A 19202-nucleotide genomic window follows, 5' to 3' on the forward strand; every position below is an offset into this window, starting at 1 on the left:
GTTTTGCTGGTTTTTCTTCTTTCTGTGTACCTGGTTTTGCTGGTTTTTCTTTCTGTGTACCTGGTTTTGTAGATTTTTCTTCTTTCTGTGTGCCCAGTTTTGCTGGCTTTTCTTCTTTCTGTGTACCTGGCTTTGTGAGCTTTTCTTCTTTCTCAGCATGGGCTTCTAGGGGAAAAAAAATCAACAAATTAGATACAGCACAGATGAAAGGTTTTAATAAGTGACCACCATCATTATCTGAGGCACTGAAATGACTTATTCTGTGTAATTCCAAGGGATAGAATTGGGACAAATAGCTGAAAGTCATAGGGAAGCCAATTTTGGCTCAATATGAGGATGAGTTTTGAACAATTAGAGTTGTCTGAAAATAGAATATATTGCTTCATAGGCAAATTAATTTTTCATCACTGAAAGTGTCTGAGCATAGACTGGATAATCTCTTGGGATGCTTTAAAAGGGATTCATTTGTCATAGCTCTTTGGGGACAAATTCCACTTCCCTTGTGGGTCTAGACTCTCACTGAGAATACTTAGTTCTTTAAAATATTAAAAATGATTAACTACTGTACCCAGAAATAATTTATTAAATACTTTTTGTATCTTTATCACTATGCTAGGTGCTGGGGATACAAAGGCAAAAATTAAATAGTTTCTGCTCCTAAGGAGCATACATTCTGTTGGATAGTTTGACAAAATTGAAATATACAAAGGAAACCTTTTCCTCATAAAAATTAAATCCCATGATTTAGATTTATTTTCCTATAAAAACTTTTAAAATGAAAGTATTAATACATTTTCTGAAAAATAACTAAATCTTAAATTTTTAATTGGCATACATACCACATATTTGAGTCTTTTCTAGAGGAGCTAAGAAGCAAATTGAAAAATGCATATTGGTATATTTATTTTAGCTCATTTAGTCTTTCTTTTTGAATATGGCATAGCATGATAATAAGTAGAAGTTCAAATACTACAAAATTTAGATTACAAATTTACATAATCCCAGGAAATGCCTCATTGAACTATAGAACCAAAATAAAATAACAAATTTGTTGCTTTTGATATAGAGAAATCCTTAAATTTATAAAATTCTGCCAAATGTGTAAGTCCAAGGTGTTGGAAGGAAGAGAGGAAACAATGAAGACTAAAAAGACTTTCCAAGTTCCCCATTTAAAGGAAAAAGCTCCAGGATAGAGGAAAGTAGAATACTATATCTACCCATTCTTGTACAAACAAAAAAAAATGAGTGAATGGTTTTGTTGCTTTTTCTTCTTTTTTTTAAGCTGCATATTCTAAGAAAAAAATAAGCTATCAAAATTAATTGAAAAGTGGAAAATACACTGGGATCTACAAGATATCCCTGTAAATTCTGATTTGCATTATGTTTTTTAACTAGCATAGTATAGCAAAAAAAGAAAGAAAGAAAGAAAAGAAAAAGGAAAATGAATTCAGGGATTTGGTCTTTAGGAGAAGGTCTAATAAAACTCCCTCACAAAAATAGAAACATAACATGCATATTTTACCCGTAATTTAAGTTATTTTTTGCTTCTAAGTCATGATTTTTAAAAATGGTGGTGGCATTTGAATGGGAGAATTACAGTTTGAGTGGGAACAACAAGAAGCACTTCCAGAATAGAAGAGTTTGGGTGAGAACTGAGGCAAAAATTGGGTTGGAAGGTAATTTGGGGATTTTTGCCAGTTGTAGAAACAAGGACAGAAACTCAGCTAGGATAAGAAACTCAATATATGGTGAACTTCTAATTCTAATAAGGCTATTGTACTCTTTGGTGGTACAGAGATTTCTATTCTGATAAACACTTAAGTTAAGAAAGATACTGTGAACAGAAGCCATTTCCTGGTAGAGGGTCTGGCTCCTACCACAATGAGGAAAGTGAGTTTCAAGATTGAAGATACTCAATCAGTTTGTCTCCCAGTACAAATGAAACAGACTCCAAAACAGTAGAAAACTAGACATTTTCCCTAGGACAAATATATTAATTTTTCTTTTTAAATAAAAGATTGAAAACCAAGTGAGAATTGGGTTAAAGAAAAAAAAAATCTTCAAAATGGTATTGGAAAATAGCACAGGAAGGCAACAGGAGAAATCAGATTAATTGTGTAACTTTCCACAGTAATTTTAGAGAGTCTTAATGCAAATTAAAAAATTATTAAGTGCATTACAGAGATCAGGTAGGATGAACTGAAGAAGGAAAGAAGAGGTAGCTGTTTTCTTCTGTTCCTATAGTTAGAGCCCCCAAGCAGGTAAAAAAAAAAGTAGAGAACAATAAGACTTTAAATCATCAACTGAGGTTAATTTAACTATTGGTAGTACATTCAGTATGTGATCTCTGTCCAATTATAAATAAATTAACCATAGGAGAGGAAGTGAAACAGCCTCATTGACAGTCTGACTATAAATGAAACAAGAAGATAGAAACTAATCATAGGCAAATGGAACAGTCTATTAAGGTAATTGTAACTACTGTGCCAACATCAATTGCAGAAGTTAAAATAGAAAGGTTCTATAGTAAACATAATGAAGTCCTCCATAGTAGATCTACATATACTTCAGTTCACTGTAAGCCCAATGGGTCCAAGGTGGGTGGGGATGGACAGTGAAAACTAAGTGGGAATTATGCTTCATTATCAAGGAATGAAATAGGTTATTCAAAAGGGAATTGATTTTTAGCTGGATGGAATCTTTGAGGTCATATAGTTTGGCTCTCTATTTTTTACAGATGAGGAAACTGAGGCCCAATGAAGTTAGGTAGTTACACAGGTAGTAAGAGCCAGGGTTTGATCCCTGTGGTTCCACAACCAATGCATTTTTCAGTGTACTAAGATACCCTCAATCATAATTTAAGATTAAGTATGGAAATATGTATGCAAACCTTAAAAGGCTAATCAAATGTCAATGATTCTCCTCTTTCACCTCCTCCTCTCCCTCTTTCCCTTCCTTTTCCTCCTCCTCTTTATCAATATGGTAATCAGTGCTTGATAAATATTGAGCTGAACTGGTTGAAACTAATGTGGGAAAACTATCACAATTCTTATCCAAGCTTACCACCCTTTTAAAAAATATCAGTTCACTCAGTTCCTTCTAGAGTTTTTGCCTTAGGACTCTTTTTAAGTCAAAAGGCAGATTAATCAGTCATGTTTTCAAGATCAGTGAGCTTTTTTCAACAAGAGCATATCTATAGTTTCAAAGCCCTAGAGACTAGAAAGTAGCTTTGTAGCAGACTAACCTTTTAGCTAGAAAGACCTGTTTGATGTGTACCTCACAATCTAACTTGACTTGGAGATTAATATCTGTAGTCTATGCTATAGATATCTGTATTAGCCAAGTCTTCCAGGGGAATCTAAGAGAATACTATGAACTCTATGTTATGCTTATTTCAGTCTCTTGTTCTTCTTACTCAAAGTTTTTCTATATTTCTAGGAGCCCTTTTACTTCAGCTAAATATATAATGACAGTATTAAAAATTGAAAAAAGGGGAGAATTTTTAAAACTAATATAAACATATTAAATAGGTAGACTTAGAACATTAACCTCCCTCATCCTACCTAAATATATGGTAGCACACTCTCTACATTTTTGTGGAAATTTGTGCAAAATGTTTTGCTAATTTTTCCCTGAGGCTAAAATAATGCCTAAGACATGATTACCAACCCTCTTTTTCTCCATCCAATTTTTTTTTAATTTTGTACTTAACAAATTCCAAATAAAATGAGAACTTCAGTACAAAATAGAACAGACAATGAGGATCATATATGACACGGTGAATCTCTATTATTTACAATTTGCCTTTTCTTTTTAAGCATATAGTAAATTCAACGTGTAACTTTCCAAGCTGTCCTGCTTGGTTTTGTATCTTTCCGAATTTCCTTCTTTCTCCTTTGTGCATTTAAAAAAATGCTCCAATGACCCATTTTTCTTTTCTTTTTTTCCTTTTGACAACCATGTCACTAATCCTATTATCCTCATCACCATGCCCTCCCCCACCCCCCAGGAAAAAAATGTATCCCTAGTAACATATATGCACAATAAAGCAAAGCAAATCCCCATATTTGCATGTCTAGAAATGTATGTTTTCTACACCATTCTGCATCTTGAGTCATCACCTTTCTATCAGGAGGTGGGTACCAAGCTTCATCACTGGTCCTTTGGAAACATAGTTGGTCACTGCAAAATGTGTTGTTTTAGAAAGTCTTCTATTTAATGGGAATAAAATCTAACTTTATAAAATCCTGATCAATTATATATTTTTTTATCTTTCAGGATTCAGCACAGGTGAAAGATTGTGATGTCAGTAAATAAATATTTATTAAGTGCCTCGGATATACCAGCCACTATGATGAGTACGGGGATACAAAGAAAAAGGCAGACTGTCTCTTCCCTCAAGGAGCTTACAATCTAATGGGGGAAGGCAACACACAAAAGGAAGACAGGATGTATAGGAAGAAGATAGCTGGTATGGAGGCATGATAGAGAAATACAGAGGAATGCAGCTGATTGGGAAATGAAGAGATGGCTGACTTGGGATCTCTCCTTAAATGGAGGTTCTGGGAAGAGTTGTCCAATAAGAGGGAAGGATGGGCTCCAGGAGCAGAGGATACTGACTAGGCTTAAATTCCAAGGCTGAAGTGATCTTGAGGGATGCAGAGGTGACTATCGTTACTACCTGAGGCACTGAAACTACTTATTTGGTACAACCCTAGGTGACAGAATTGGAACCAATAGTTGGAAGTCACAGAGAGGTCAATTTTGGCTCAATACAAGGATGATTTTTGAACAATTAGAGTAGTCTGAAAATGGAATGGGTTGCTTCATGGGGAAGTGAATTTCTCATCACTGAAAGCATCTAGGTATAAACTGGATGATTTCTTTGGGATGTTAAAAGGGGATTCATGTGTAATGGTCCTTTATGGTCAGAATCTGTTTCCCATATGCATCTGGAATCTCATTGAGAATTCTGGGTTTTGTAGTTTTTACTGATCTTCTTAGCCAAATAGCAATTTCATGATTTGAACTTAAAGGAGATTTGGGTGAACCTGTGGACTTTGGAAGTTGGATGAGCTGTAGAAAGAGAGAACTGAGGTGGCAGTGGTAATAACTTTAGTGAGATGTTGGAGAAGCAATGTGAACAGTTTGAGGTCTGTAATGCTGGACCAGCTTTAGCCATAATAGTGGTGGTAGTAGTAACACATGAAGAGGTGATAGGAAGAAAGCAGTGGTAATCAGGAGAAAAGAAACTACCCCTTGTCATGAAAAGCTCACCCATCTGGGCTTTGAGCTTATGATTCTGAAGAAGAGTCGTGGTGGAGAAGGGTGATGAACTAAACTCTTTTTCTCAAAAACTAAGAATAAGGAAATGAGATGTTCTCCCTCCTATTCTCACCTTTCAGATGACTTGTTAGTTTTTTTTCCTGATGTCATGGTTCTCATTAAGAACAAAGGACAGACAACAACCTGTGAGTAGGATGAGCTCCCATGCTGGGGACCCAACTGGTCACCAGTTGAACAACACAGTTCATTTCTTCTTTCTTTCCTTCTTCTGCCCTTGCCTCACTTTCCCTTCCCTTTCCTTCTCTAGAGGAGAGAAGTCTCTTTTCTAATTTGGGAGGGAAACAAGCACATAATGATTGATTTTACTTTTGCTAATAACAATACATTTTTATCAGCCAGAAAACCTTTGCAAAAAAAACACCTAGCGTTCCAAGTGCCTCCCTTTCACTAAGAGAGTCAGTATTTCATTGTGATGGTAATCTTGGTAAGACACAGTTCCTGGGAGACTAAAACAAAATCCTTCCCTGACACCCCACTGGAAACTGAGTTGGAGGGTTGCACATGAAAGGAGGGGTAAGGAGGTACAAAGAAGTCCCCACTCAAAGCCAGAACTCTAACTGGAAATAGGCGTGATCAAAGAGGATTTTGTCTTCATTCCTTTACTGATTGGGAGGGAGAATGAGGCTTCTTTTCTCTCCAGTGTCACAGCTAGAGGTTACACGTGCTTTAGGCAAGGTGTTGGATTAGATAATCTTTTTGGACCTCAGTTTCCTCATCTGTAAAATGGAGACTATGATTCTATCTACCTCATGGGTTTGGTAGGAAGATCAAATGAGATAATATATATATATATATATTCAAATATATATATATATATATATTTCAAAGCTTAGTCTTTAACTTAAGTCCTAATATTTGACTAAATTTTTGTGTATTTCTTTTTTGCTAAATCATATAGACTTCTCTCAAGTCTTGCCCTACACACAATTTCTGCATCTTTCAAAACTTTCAACTTCTTGGCCTGCATAATCTCTTCTCCCTCAGTTTTCATATCACTCTTCTTTCCTAATTTTTATCCTATCTGTCTGACCACTCCTTCTTGGTCTAAAATGAAGTCATCACCCTAAGAGTGAATATATCCCACCTCGAAAGAAAGCCTATCCTGTTTGCCTTTGTTGCTAGTGCCTTCTCTTCCCCTGGATATTAATTATTCCATATCTACTTGGTCTATATTTTTGCTTGCTTTTCTGAATATATGTGCTGTGTTCCATGGTATTCCAACCCAGCAGACTGCTATTATTTGTTGCAGTGAGGGGAAATAGAGAGATCAATGTTCTTTTGACCTCATCTTAGGAGTGGCAATCTTCAGCCACATGCCTAACACTTGTGACCTGGAAAATGATTAAATCCTTTGGCTTAAGTGTATATGAAGCACTTAATACTTATTAATTTTGTTAAGAGAGGCTTTTCTTTCCACTCCTTACAAGGGAAACTGAATTTAAAAAAAAATTCTAGTGGGAATTTTGCCCCCTTTAACCTCCCAGAAGCTCTTACTGGGTTGAAAAATTATAATGCATTATTTTATAGATTTAGAGTCAATATGCAGAGTCACAGAAAAATACAAATGAGTATTTCATCTGAAAACATTGAAATGCATTATATATTAATTGAACTACAGAGCTGAACATAAAGGGTAATATAGAAGAAGCTGTAGAAGAAAAAAGGAACAAAACAGATGGAGAAAAGGTAATTGATGAAAGGCATTTTGAAGAATTGGGATAAGAGAAAATTAATCATTGTGTGTAAACAGGAAATGGATACATACCATGGTGGAAAGAATATAATGATATAAAATAATTCAAAAACTATATAAATCAGGAAGCTGATGCCTTTCTAATGGAACTGAATTTTTAGCAGAAGTATTTCAAAGCACTTATTTTTCTGTTTAATTCTAAGGAGTCAGACTTCCTCTACTCCATGTAATAAAGTTTTCCCTGGTAAAATTGTCTTCCACACTGAAAAAATCTTAATTCAAATCTCATTATTGCCACCTTCCTCAATCAGTTTTTAGATTGGGCTAAAAGGTAAAAAATGAAGATTCTCAGTGGAAAAAAGACACATACACACATGTATGGGCTGATGGCATTAAGGAGTATCTATGGTAGTCAACAACTAAAAAAGGACAGTCTTATTAGGAAAGCCTTAAACTATGAGAATTTTCATTTCTGCTTCTAGGCCAGGAAGGCCATTGAAACAGCACAAAACATATTAACAAAATATTTCTTCTAAGCATTATGTCTGTCTCTGACTCTAGCTTTGTCTAATTATTTCTCTTGGTGTATCTCTTTTCTCTGTATGTCTATGTCTCTTTCTGCCTCCACCCAGCCTTTCACTGTCCCCTCACCAACAATATCCCCTGCTACCAACTACGACCACATAAAATTAATTCAGATAGTTTATATTTTGCTTGGCATTCATGAAACACACATCACTTTTAGATTTCTACCATCAGAGAAGGATTGGATGAAACTGAGTTATTCAAAGACTACCAGTATGACCAATGTGATGGTGGGTGATAGATTGGGTTTGCTAAGGAAGGTTTCCCCAACCCCCCACCCCACACAAGATAAATTGAATCAGGGAAAATCCCAGTGGAAATTGTGCTTTCCTTTTCACCAGAGAGCTTTTACTAGAAAACTGGTTAACTCACTAATTCACATGGTGAATCTGGAAATGTTCTTTTATTTTTCCCCCCAAAGCCAAATTGCTTTTACCCTGACAGACAAAATAGCTGACACATTTATGATTCTCTCTCCAGATTTAAAGGCTATGCCTTTGTTAAGGGCATTCAAACCAAGTTTCCCCCCTCCCTCTCCCATCCTTTTTTTTTTTTTTTGGTACTAGATTTCCCTGTCTCATCAAGGCTGATAGTGCAGTAGTCACACATGGGCCTGATTCCAGTAATGATTGGAACAGAAACTTTGCCCTGATCCATTGCCAACCTGGGCTGGTTCATTCCTCCTTAGGCAGCCTGGTGGTGCCTAACTCCCAGAAGCATACCATATTGATACCTGACAATGTGGCAGCCATGGGCTTCAATTCTGTTGTTGCAGCTCAGTGCTCCTGAGTTCTAGTGATCCATCAGCTTCAGGCTCCTCTGTTAGCAGGGATTACAGGCATGAACTACTACTTCTGGATTTTTTCTACTTGCTAATTCACTAGGTAATATTGGAAAAGTCATTTAACTTCATTAGGACTCAGTTTCATACATACACATACCTATACAAATACACATATCCATTATATATATGTGACATGTAAATATAATGTATATAATATGCATACTGTTTATGTATTATTTATATATGCCTTTATATATTAATATACACAATATGCATGTTTTAGGTTGGCAATGGAGCAGGTCAAAGTTTCTGTTCCAGTCAATATTGGAATCAGGCCTATGTGTGACTACTGTACTATTAGCTTTCATGAGACAGGGAAATCTAGTATTAAAAAACCCCAACATGTATGTCATACATTATTAAATATATATACACATATATATTACACATTTATTTAAAACACATATTATATATGTGTATAATATTAATTATATTACTATAATAAATGTTATAGATATATTGTATATAATATACACATATGATATATTATATGTGTATATATATGCATACATAAATGTATTTTACTGGCATAGGAACTCTGTCAGTGAGAAAATTCCTCTACCAATGCAGATCAATACTTGCTCTGCAATTTATACTCTCAGAGAGTTACCCAGAGCCTTGAGTCAATGGGATTGGCCTAAGGTCATTCATTCAACATGTGCTGGTGGTAGGACCCAGATCCAGGTTTTCCTGATTCTGAAGCCAGCTTTGCATCTACTCTACCCTGGCTGTCTCTATATTATAAATATGTAACATATATCACATCATAAAACCATAATGAGAGGCATAATGACGTAGTATATAGAGTTGACTCTGAAGTCTGGCTCTGACATATATTAGCTCTGTGATCATAAAAAAAATCAATTTCCCTTTTAGCTTCTAAGGCAAGTCCTGAAGATTATGAAATATAGTGGAGTTAGCAATCTGTGTTGCTGGAATAAGTTTCAATACTAGCAAGTCCTCATCATGATGAAGTTACAGGTCCTGAAGGGAAAAAAATTTCTCTTGAAAAGACAAGAAAATCCCATAATAATTTTAGTTGAACTGAATATATCTATGAAGTAAGGGAATTAGATTAAATGAGATTTGTGGTCTCTTCTAACTCTAGATCATAAAATTATGACATCACTAATGCCATTTGGTTTGGTTTGGTTTTCTGTACCTTATTTATATTTCCCTTTTCAAAAACTAGTCACAGCCATCTGATCTTTTCTGTAATGATCAGATTGTTAAGAGAAGGAAGAGTTGTTAAAGGTTTTTGAGGTCCTCTTTTTTTTTTTTGCAAAACAATTGGGGTTAAGTGACTTGCCCAGGGTCACATAGCTAAGTGTCAAGTATCTGGTCTGAAATTAGATTTGAACACAGGTCTTCCAGACTGCAGGGCCTGTGCTTAATCCACTATGCCACCTAAAGGTTCTCTTTCTGATTACAACAATATGATTTTTCTTTTTGGTGGGGGAGACACTGGACTTTTAGACTTATCTGTTACTAAAGTAAAATCCTAGTACTTATCTACTTACAGACTTTCTCTTGATTGAATTACAAATAAGCTGGTCCTCATCAGCATGATCATTGTGCCAAAAGACAGTTTCAGGATGTCTTCATGCTCATCCCACTTTTCCTTTAGATTTTAAGTTTCCCCAGGCCCTAAATCCTGCTACCAATCATAATGACATATACCTGCCCTGCACAATAAGCATTTGCATGTAGTGATGGACCGTAAGGTCTCTCACAAAAGATTCAGTTTCCTTTTGATTCATATAAATGATCAGGATAATGGACAATTTGATTGGTTGGTTGAATACATGGTTATATAACATTTCTCTCCTATAGTCAGGTATGATGAATTATTCTGCTAAGGATCTCAGAATAATATTAATACATCTTATAAAGTAATTGAAGAAAGCAGTTGAGCACAAATATAATTAATTTCTTGTTTTTATCTAAAAAAAGAAAATAAGAGATGCTATGTAGGTCTTCTCTGAGCAGTTCTAATACTTCATTATCAGCAATTTTTTTTGAAGTGGGTCATTTTGAGATCATTTTGCCCATGGTTAAATCTGGCCTACATTTTAAAGCACTCATTTTTATCATCACAATATAATCTGTTCCTAGGCTTTTCATCTTTATATAGCTATTCATTGTTTTGAAAATGTTGCTCAATTAAACATTTTTAAATTGCTAATTTAACAGCCCTCTGCTTGGTACCAATGGGAGTTCATATATAACATAACATAATCCTTGAACTCAGGGAGCTTATGATTTATTAGAGAAGACTGACTGATTCAAATATAACTACAATACTTAGCAGACAATGAAAGGTAGTAATAATATCCAGGAGCTGTCCACAGCTGAAGCCTGTTCAGAAGAATAAGTTAGGTAAGGTTAGCATTGAATAAAAGGGCTCAAAAGGACGTCAGTATGCTGGAACTCAAGCCTTTCTGGACATCCATTTCCTTAAACTCTTGCCTGATTTTGGATCATGTTTTTCTTTTTGTCCTTCGGATTCAATTGTTGCCACACTATTCCTTCATTCAGATCTTGGACATTAGTGGTTTCATTGGCCTCTGTGTGCTCACCAGTTTTTTCCAGCTACTTTGATAACTGGCTATCCTTCCCTGAAGAACCAAATTCTTGTCTCTTTCTTGTTTGTTTTATTTTGCTAACAGAGATGATCAACAGAGATGCCATGTTTGGTGGACTGTTGACCAGAATCCCTGGCCATCTAGACAATGGATTGGGCTTGGGAACATAATAATAGCATAAGAGGTATACAAACATAACTCTGTCCTAATCCTTTCCTCCTAAGTATATGCTGCAAAGAATATCTTATTCTCATGGCACAATATTACTTCTTTTTTGCTTGCTCTTCTCTTCTAATATCTCTGTGACACAGTTCAGAAAGTAAGATGATAATATTAGATATGTTATAATATGGTTTCTACCCTTCACTGAGCTGAACGAGTATGTGCGAAAGGAAGAAGAATTTATATCGTGGTTTAAAAATTAATAGTATTTAATCTCAACTGCTAGAGAAGATCAAGCATCTGACAAATAAAAATTGAGAAACTGGAATAACTACTTGCACCAAGGAAGAGATACATATAGGAAAAAAAGAATGCTAAATGCATTACTCTTTTAACTGTACTATGCTGTTTCAGTGAGATAATGTTTGTAAACACTTTGAAAATGTTAAAGCACTATATAAGTGTCAGTTGTTGTCAAATTTCATATCTGAATAGCATTTTGTAAATTTAAAATGCTTTCACATTCATTGCATCATTTTGTCAGTCTGTCAGTCAACCAGAATTTGTTAAGAACTTTCTTTGTGGCAGACATTTTGCTAAGCACTGGGAATTCAAAGAAAGAAAATAAAATGGTTCCTTCCCTCAAGGAGATCACCTTCTAATGAGAGAGACAACATGCAAATAACTATTTGTATACACATATGAAATATAAATGTAATGTATATACTATATATTGTAGTATAAAATGGAAGGTAATTTCAGAGAAGGCACTTGTGATAAAAGACTCCTTGCAGAAGATATGATTTGAAGTAAGTTTAAAAAAAAAACAGGGAAGTTAGTAAATTGAAGTGAGGAGGGACTGCATTCCAGGTACATGGGAAAGAAAGCCACTGAAAGGAGCCCAAAGTTGGGAGATGGAGTGCCATACACGAGGAACAGCAATAGATCAGTTTAACTGGATCACAGAGTACATGGAAGGGAGTAAAGTGTAGAAAGACTAAAAAGGTAAAAAAGGTAGGTAATGATAAGAGAATTATTAATGAGATCTTGCCAAAAGCAATCTTAACATTGAGGAATTTAATGACTAGCCCAAGGTCACACAGAAATTAATTAGAGGCAATGGAAGGTTTAGATTCTATCCAGGTGTCCTATTACCTTGTCCAATTTTTTTTTCAGTCTTACTCTGTTTCTTGAATTACATGGTCATGGGAAAATCATTGAATTGTTGCTCAGTTTTCTCATAATTTGAGCCTTAATTGTGCATAGATTTTAAATGTTCAGTAAGTTTTGAATCTTTATGACAAATGGTAGAATCAATTATAAATTTAATTAATAAAAATGGTGCAATGTTGTCAAAAAGCTTAGGTATGTTTATATACTCTAAATCACTACAGTGACTTTAAATATAAGTTGAGATAAAGGTCATCTATAATATGAAAGAACAAGAATAAATATTTAATTTTGAAAACTAGAAGAAATTTACATAATTGTTAGGAAACAAAGCTATACAGCTAATTTAAAGCACTTTACCACATCTGATTGATGTGAACCAGGTTTACTCTCTCCATGAAAGACAACCAGCCTATTGTGTGTTTGGTCTGTTATATATTATGAATCATTAGTTGATGAAATATAGTGACAGATTACCAATGGGCTGCATGCTATTCTGAAAATGTCTGTTATATTAGCTGAACTTAAAATCAGATGAATACATGGAGTTCAAGACTAAGTACACCCAATAATTCATGTCAGGGAAGAGAGGGAGTATATATTGGAACACACTGCACATTTCAGAGAAAAGAGGGAGTGAGACAATGAATTAGTGACAGGATTTAAAGGAGGCAACTGGAATATGCTATAAGTTCAGCAAAAACCGCCATATCTATGACAATTTTTAACATCACCCGAAGTGGGAGCAGGTTATAAATTCTACTTTTTTATTTCAGAGGGACAATGACCCTTGTACCATTACATGATTATTGTTGTACCTGTTGCCCAGATATTTGGGATACAGCTATATCTCCTACAAAATTGCCCTCAAGAAATCCATAACAAAAGTATAGTATATACATTTTCCAGAGATAGGAGACTTTCATTATTGGGACATTATTTTCCTTTACATAAATATAACATTACTGACCCTCTCTCACATGTGACTTTGTGTTTGGTGGATCAGCATGATGTTATGGAAAGAGCATTGGCATCTCAGTCAGAAAGACGTGGGTCATGTTTCCTTCTGCACCATTTTACTAACTGTGTGACTTTAGACAAATATTATAACCTCTCTTATCTTTAATTTTCTCACGTGTAATTTTGAGATAATAAAGCTATGTCACAGGGTTATTTTATGAATCAAATAATGTATTTGATGAAATTGCTTTGTGACTACATAGTTTTACTATGCCATGATTATTAAAAATATTCATTTGAATTCCTTTCTAATAATAGTGGAAAATTTGTGTTAAGCCAGCCATACCCTCTTACCTACTTACCCTGGTCTCATGTGATTGATCATTGCACATACTTACAACATTGACATTTTTGGTTTATGGCTATGGGATAGAACAAACATTGCAGCCTACAAAGATTGAATTCATGGTGTTAGCCTAATTGGTAAGCACTCCTATGGACTATACCAGAGATAACATACCCTTTGGGGAGGCCATGTGATATAATGGCTAATGTATTTGGCCTGGAGTCAGAATATGTGAGTCTATTTCTGACATTTACTAACTATGTGGGTCTAGGCAAATAATTTACCTTTTCTCAGGCTTAATTTCTTCAGCTGCATAATGAGAATAATGATACCATTAGGATCCCCTTCACAAGGTTGCTTTGAGAATCAAACAAAATAAAATATGTAAAGCATTTTGTGAAATGTAAGATATTCTATAAATGTTAGCTATCATCATCTTCATAATCATCATCATCATTATTATCATAGGGCACAATTCTACTCAAGTAAACAAGTAACTCTCAGTAAATGATAATGTGGCTGTGGCCAGACCTATAAAGATGATAAAGAAGAAAACAGTTATGAAAGAGCAGTTAGGATTTAAAAGGAAAAGTTGCCATTCTGTAGAGAACATAGGATTATCAACTATTTGGCACTGAGGGGTGGTTACAGACAGTACCCTCCTGACACATGGATGGATAAAGCATAACATTTTGTTCATTTCATGTATAACAGGATTTTTGTTTCTCATATAATAGGAAGCTTTTCACTGATGACGTACAATCTGGTAGCATATGTATACATGATATATATTATATATACAGACACACATACACACATACATATATAATACACACACACACATACATATTCACTCTGTTCAGGTGGCAATGCTTTCTCAGATTTGGTATATTTTATGTGTTGGTCACATTTGCCACTACTCAGTCTCAAATGAACAAGCAAATTTAGAAAATAAAACATATACCCTATTGTTAAAACAGTTGATCCTCCTTGATCTTGCCAATAAGAAAGGGCTATGGAAAAATGCTTTAATTTGTCTCCCTTATTTGAAAGTTGGAAAATGCCCAAAGACTCATGGAATGGAGCTCTCTATTCACGTCCTGATTTCTACGTTTTAAGGTAGTGTCAGTGAGAGACTTGGATGATTAAATAACTTTTAAAAATGTTTATATAATCATATATTTAAAACAGTCCTTAGAGGTCTTGGATTGCAACTTCCTCATTTTATAGATGAAGAAACTGAGGCTCCAAAAAGTTGTGTCTGAGGCAAGATTTGAATCCAAGTGTAACTGACTCCAAGCTCAACGCTTTCTACTGTACCATCTAGCTACTGTGGTCCTTAAATTAGGCAAAATACCTCTTCTCTATGGTACACATATGCATGTTTTTGTACCTGATACATGTATATGATGTGTGCATATACAGGTGTATAGATTCCACATGTGAGTGAAAATAAGTGTATTAGATTTAAGTTAAATACAAAGAATTTAACATCTATAGGTGATTCCATGTTCCATTTCAATAAGAAATCAAAGCATAAAATATATCATTATACAAGTAATATGGTACTTTACCGTGGGCCCAAAACTCATTTAATAATCTTTCAATGATATCAATAGGAGATCTGACACAAATTGAGCACTCTATTGTATGTGGAATCTAGTTTCTGAAATTCAATCAGAAATTCAGTCACAGCCTCCCAATCTGAATGAGCTCTCATTGTCTTTTCTATTTGAAGAATTGGTCCTTAGATTTTCAAATTGTTAATTTTTTCACTAAGTTATTTCCAGAGTTACATACAGCTGCTCCAAATACTGTCTTAATTCATTGAAAATCATAAAGCTTAGTTATACATTCTTTTACATATGCTCCTCACCGCCCTCAAGAGTACTAAAGCTATTTCAGTACTAAAGTACATTTCAGTATTTTTCAAAAATGATGGAAAGATAAAACAATTATTATTAGAACATTCTCATTAAAAAAACTATGAAACTCAGAAATCTTTAAAAGAAAATATTGTATATACCTTTTCTCTAACGTAGTAGTAAATTACCTGGAGCAAGATTAACTGGCAAAACTGTTAAGTAAAGTGAAATGTGTACTGTGGCTACAAGCCATGAGTTTGTGTGTCTTCTTGTCTTGGTATTACCATCTTTCTCTGTTTTAGGCTTCCAAGCATGTCCTAGCCTCTTCTTGGTCCTTTCTACTAAAATCTGCTCTAAGAAAAGGATAAACTACTTATAATTTAGAAATAACTGATCAATTTGTGTGCTACTGCTTCTGCCCCCCATGCAACTTAATTTTCTTACCTTACAGGTATCAAGAAATTCACCTAAAGGAATGAACCCCAAGAGTATGATTTCAGGCATCAATTAACTATTGGGGGGTGATGTAGGAGCAGTATTGAAATCAGAATGTCTTCCTAGAAACCCTGAAATAACATTGCCTTCTCTGTTTGCTTACAAAGCTACCCTTGAATAATAACAACAACAATGATGATAATGATGATGATGACAACTAGCATTTATATAATGCTTTTAGGTATGTAAAGTGTTTTATATATATTAACTTATTTGATCCCAAAGTAAACTCTTCAAGATAGGTGTTATTATTATTCCCTTATTATAGAAGATGAAACTGAGGATGAGGGACATTCAATGACTTGCCCAGGAACATACCACTAATGGTACTTACTCCAAGTCCCATGCTCTATATTCATTATGCCAATTAGTTGCCTATAGTAGAAAAAATAGATATGTCATATTATCATGTTAATACATGATAAATGCAAACAATTATACCTGGTTTAGATGTCTTCTCTTCCTTTTTAGCTTCCATTGCTGGAAAAAAAAGATTTTTTACTTTAATGATTAATATTCCTAGACCAATTGATAAATAAGTAGGTTTAGTAGAAATATGCTTGCTCATATGGCTACTCTTGAATGAAATAGTATAAACTTTTGACTTATAAAGAAAAGGTTGGTACCTGGTTTAAGTGTCTTCTCTTTTTTAATTTCAGGTTCTAGAGAAGAAAAAAAACTAAGTGAGATTAAAATTCTTAAAACTAACTGATAATTTAGTAGATTTTATCTACATTTTCTGTTTGCTTCCCTTTTAAGTTTCATCTGTATAACTTTGTTAATAAAACACTCTTGTAATCAAGAGAATGGCACCTGTGCCTACCTGCTATGTTATTAATAATACAAGGAAAAGAAAAAAAGAACCAGGCAGATGACCTCATCTTTTTCTGATTCTTCTTTATATACAAAGACACTGAATTTTATAAGGACTCAATATACAGCACCAGCCAATGCAGTATGACATCTTTTCATTGATAAAAACTAAACTTTTAGGATATATAAATTTCCTAATCTCACAAATAAGACAATAAATAAAGCTGCTCGGAAGGGAGCAGTACTGTTTTACCACTCTGATATTTTCCCCAACTTTACATCTATGGATTTTAGTTCTGAATTTCAACTAGTAGACACTGAATTCATAGAGCACCACCTGGTGTCTCATTTTATAATTTTAAAAATCATTGAAATAATAACAAAGATAGTTATATACTGTCTTCACAGTCCCCTAATTTTAATCCTCAGAATTATCTTTAGCTTCCTCCCTTCCTGTCCTCCAGCTCATTCAATCAGAGGCCAAGTCCTGTTGAATTTACCTAAGTAATATGGTTCATTTTTTTGTCTTTGTAACGTCAGTTCCTAGCATAGGGCCTTGCACATAATATGAGGCCTTTTTCCACATGCAACATATTACTTAATATTTGCCTAATAGGTCATCTTGATGTATCGGAATAAGCAGTAACTGAGGATCAGAAGAGCTGGGTTCAAATATATTCTTTGCTGTATCTTGAATGTGTGAGGGTGTGGTGCAGTAGATCAGTTGATGAATTGGTGTCAGAAGACCTGGTTTTAATGCTGTCTTTGCTTCTTACTACCCATTTGACCTTGGACAAATCCTTTCAATTTTCTGGACCTCAGGTTTTTCATCTGTAAAATTATGAGGTTGAGTTTAATTACCTAAAAGGTTCTTTCCAGTCTTAAGTCTATGATCCTATAACTGTGGGAAAGTAACAACATTTCTTGGCCTCAGTTTCCTCATTTGTGAGATTAGGGTAATAATATTTGCATTTTCTGTTTCATTAGCCTAGGAGGTAATAACTTTCTAACTTTTAAAGTGCTAGGGATATGAGCTATAATGATAACAAACTAAAGTTGGGATGGATATGATACATCTAGAAATTCAGAATCCCAAACCAATACCAATTTATAGTACTAGACAGTACTACTGAATATATGTTCAGTATGCATGGAACCTTTAGATGCTGGGGTCCTGCTTGTGACATATACTACATAAGTGACCTTAGACAAGTGACTAAAGTTTCCCTAGATTTTAATTTCTTCATCTGTAAAATAAGAGGGTTGGATAGTTTTAAGGACTCTGCCACTCAAACTTTTATGATCTCATGATCATATCCCATGATCCTAACATATCTATGCTCTTTAACTCTCTCTTTAATTGCTTCATATTTACATTCCCTTTAAATTTTTTCATTATTTAAATTTTATTTCTTCCTAATTGCACATAAACAAAAATATTTAACATTCTTTTTAATTTTGTGTTCCAAATTCTCTTCCTCCCTTCTCTCCTTTTTCTTCAGGAAGGCAAGCAATTTGACATAGATTATACATGTGCAGTCATGCAAAATGATATTTATATTTGTTCCAAAGATTTTTGTGACATTATGATATAGTGTAAAACTTATATTCCAGTCTTATTACATTATTAGTTGTTGTTTTAATAATAGCAGATTATCTGGTCTGCTAGCTGGGGCATGGGGAGGAGAGATTTCTTCCCCTGACTCCTCCCTTAGCCTGCTGGTTTTCCTCTAACTCTACGTATGACATGGAAATTCCATTTTGAAATTCCCTGCAGCCCTCAGGTAAACTTCACTTTCCTAACCTATTCAGGTTTACTCCTAACGCCTTCTGTAAAACTATTGAGTCCAAGGCTCTATTTTTATACCACCTAGATGCTCCTGATCTATCCAACTAGTAAACTATCTATCATCCATTCTTTATCTATGCATGTATGTATATATGTATCCAATTAATGCATTATTGTGATGTAGAAAGATGCCATTAAGATAACATTTCTGAAAAAGTAAAATCATCCTCTTATTAATACAGATAGATATTCACACATTCACATACACATAGTTAGGGACAATGCAAAAGAAACTGGTCCTACTGTATAAGCCTCCCATTATATAGGTCTGAAATGTCTATGCTTTCCAAAGTAAAGGGGTTAAGGTATAACTCAGTTGTGATTTATCATCACCTTGAATATTCAATCTGTTCTTGGGTGAAATTCTCATGAGAGTTAGTAACCACAGGAAGACTGCTAAAGTAGACAGGGAAAGTCCAAAGAAACCAAAGAAGCTACTGTCTTTACAGCACAGCATGAATGTATATATTTCTCCCTCCCTTCTCCTCA

This window comes from Vombatus ursinus, unplaced genomic scaffold, assembly GCF_900497805.2.
Source record: "Vombatus ursinus unplaced genomic scaffold, bare-nosed wombat genome assembly UNPS02006779.1, whole genome shotgun sequence".
In the NCBI taxonomy this organism is placed as follows: domain Eukaryota; kingdom Metazoa; phylum Chordata; class Mammalia; order Diprotodontia; family Vombatidae; genus Vombatus; species Vombatus ursinus.